Here is a 3,235-nt window from a genome sequence, read left to right as displayed (position 1 = left end):
ATACTTTCAAAATAGCATATATGCATATATAAGCATGCATAAGCATTTTTTATAAGTTTTCTATAATTTTAAAGGCTTCAAATTGATTTATTTCTTCCCTTTTACTTATAAAAATTCCAATACTTTTCCTTCAAATTATTTTTTGCGGTGATTTAATCATCTAAATTCTATATTTATGCCAAAATATATTTTAAATATTTTTAGTGAATTTTTTATAATTGCATTTACATTTTTAAGTTAATTTGCAAATATTTGCAATACTAGCCCTATTAGTGCATAATATGTTATTAATACATAAAATAGTTTATATATTTTAAAAATATTAAACAATAATTTTTAATCATTTTAGTACATGAAATATTTTTTGGATATCATTTTATTATTTTTTTATAAGTTATATAGTATTGAAAATGGCTATTTAATTTTTGGCCTAATTATATTTCAATTGTAGCCCCAATTCAACCTTAATCCTAACTCAAATTGCCAGCCAAGTACCCAATTAAACTACCCAGTCCCAATACCCATCCGTCCAAACCCAATACCCGGCAAAATCCTGGCCGTTGATCATATTGATCAACGGTCCAGGTTTTCCCTTTCCTAATTAAACTAACCTATACCCCCGCCCAACCTAATTCATTTCACGACCTACCCCGCTGACCTAAACTCCTCTCTGCTCTCAAAATGCTCTCACGTCAACCCTAATCCCCAATCTCACTGACCCCCATCTATGGCTATCTCCGGTGACCTCTCACCATCTCTCAGGCCTCTAATGGCCTATCTCATGCTACTCTTTCCATATCTAAGACCCTCAAGGGGCCATGGCTATGTTGATTTGTATGTAGGGTTCATCTCTCGCTTGTTCCAGGCTATTCTGGTGTGATTTCGAGTGAGATCGTCCTATATTAGCCATGATCTATGGTTTTCTAAATAGGTTTCTTCATTTATGTATGGTTCTTTTCGAAACTCTAATTTTGTTTCTTGTGTGTTTTACAATAGCCTTGAGATTCTTTACAAGAATCGTATGATTTCAAGTGATTTTTTATCTTTTTCTAAAATTAAGGTTTCTATAATTTCTTTTTTAATCTTTGTTTATTGATTCTTCGTGTTTAAACTTCTGATTCCCACACATTTTGACTAATTTTATAAACCTGCTTCAACCCTAGCCCGTTTGTACTGAAAACCTTAATTTTTTGGGGTTCTTCGTTTGGTTTCTAGATGTTGGTACCTCTGACTGTATTCTTGCCTTGGGTTCTTGTGACTTCTCATGATTTACTTATCTTAGTATGCTTCTACTGAATTTTTTTAGTTCAACCTTTCACTGATATTATGAACTTGTGTTTATACTGACTATTCATGCAAAAGTTGTATGCTTCTCTTTGAATTAGTGTTGTTTAACCATGGGTTTTGTTAAAGCTGTGTGAAATCCCGATTATTCATGCTCTACCTCATTTTATATGCTAAGCATGCTGCTTCTTTCATGACTTTCTGAAAACTTGATTACTCTAAATCCCTTAATTTCTGGTTTAATTTGACCCATTTCCATCTAACGTTTGATCCTTACTTCTTTACTCAATTTGATTGAATTTACCTACCTTAATTATTTTTCCTTCCCTTGTTTGCATTCAACTGATTGTTATTGATTTTGTTTCCTTAATTAAACTGTTGTACATTTACCCTTAATTACCTATTCTATACCTAAGATTTACTTTATTTTTTTCCTTAAATACTTAGTATGTTTAACCGTTGACTGAACTGTCCCTCGATTAAGGGAAGATCTTGCTGATTTATGTGTGATTTCCCTGATTTACTACTTAACTGATCTCTTACCTTGTTTTGTTACGTTTTGATTCCTATATAAACCTCCTCTTCTTTTAAGTTCTGAACAACAAGAAGAACAAGAAGACTAGTACAAAACTCTCTCTTATACTCAAAGCTTTCTCCTCTTTTCTGTTACTTGCTGCTTCTATTGAACTAGCCGACTGTAAGCCAAGGCTAGTTATTGCACTACACTGCTCTACACTTTGTGTCTGCTCTCCTTACTGGTATGTTCTGATTTAATTACAAGTTCAAAACTCTATGTGTCCTCTTACTGCATTAGTTTACTAATTCCTGTCTATCACTTGGCTTTTTGATATGTAACTAGCATGCTTAAATCCTGGTTTCACTTAGCATATATGAGTACTACCTATTCAACTTAAGATTAACATGTATGATGACTTGTCTATTGCTTTCTCTAGCATGTCTCAATTTTACTCTACTTCATGTATGATTGTCTGTCTATTTGTTCACCCAATTCATGATAGTAATTTACTTTGTTAGGTTACTTACTACTCCTTAAGTACTTCTAACCCTATGTTCAATTATACTTAGTATAACTATGTTCTCACTATTTGTTCTATGGATGTGTAATTGACTCCTAAATCCCATAAAGAACTCTTAAAAGGAAACTTCCGTGCTCTTGCTATTACATTAATATGTTCTATGTGTCCCCAATTCCCATACTCCTTGAGTGAAATCTTTGTCTAGATGGTGCTGTTTAAACTGTTTGTTGATTTCTCACAAGTTCACTATTTCTTTCAAAACTGTTTATTACTTATCAATTCCTATTTTGTTTTTATAAAACTTCTTTATTTACTTGATCCCTTTTCAACACTATTTTTTTCATATCAAAACCATTTCAATACTAGGTCAAGCACTCTAACATTACTCCTAGAGTATTAGGTTCTGCCCCTCTAGCATGTGTACTGCCTTGAGATCCTTAAGATCTCTCTAAACTCTGGCATGTCAGAACTGGCCCTTCCACACTGCACTTAAATCAGTTATTGTTGAGAAACGGTCTAGGTGTGAGCACTGCCCGGGATCCTTGAGGTCCTTAGGGAACTTTCACATACCTAGACATGATACTGTCTATGGAACTTTGGCATTTGAGGCTATTGGAGGCTTAGGAAGTCATTTGGGCCTGCTTCAGGCTCCCTATAGTTAACTTCTTCTTTTTCTTTACTTGTTTATGTAATTTATTCAGCTGGTCTGTAATAATTATTTGTAAACAACATTGGGATGATTAGTGAAAAAGGGGTGGGTAGTTATATCTGTTGGGTAATTCGGGTAGATACCATGCCTGTAGGATTGTGTTAATACACTTGCTATGTTTTCACAATATTAGAAATCGTATCTATAGGATTTAAATGCTTCAATAATAGAAATCATGTCTATAGGATTAAAATCAGCTTTATAA

The sequence above is a fragment of the Nicotiana sylvestris genome, chromosome 2, assembly GCF_000393655.2.
Source record: "Nicotiana sylvestris chromosome 2, ASM39365v2, whole genome shotgun sequence".
Taxonomy (NCBI): Eukaryota; Viridiplantae; Streptophyta; class Magnoliopsida; order Solanales; family Solanaceae; genus Nicotiana; species Nicotiana sylvestris.
This window is presented reverse-complemented; position numbering follows the sequence as displayed.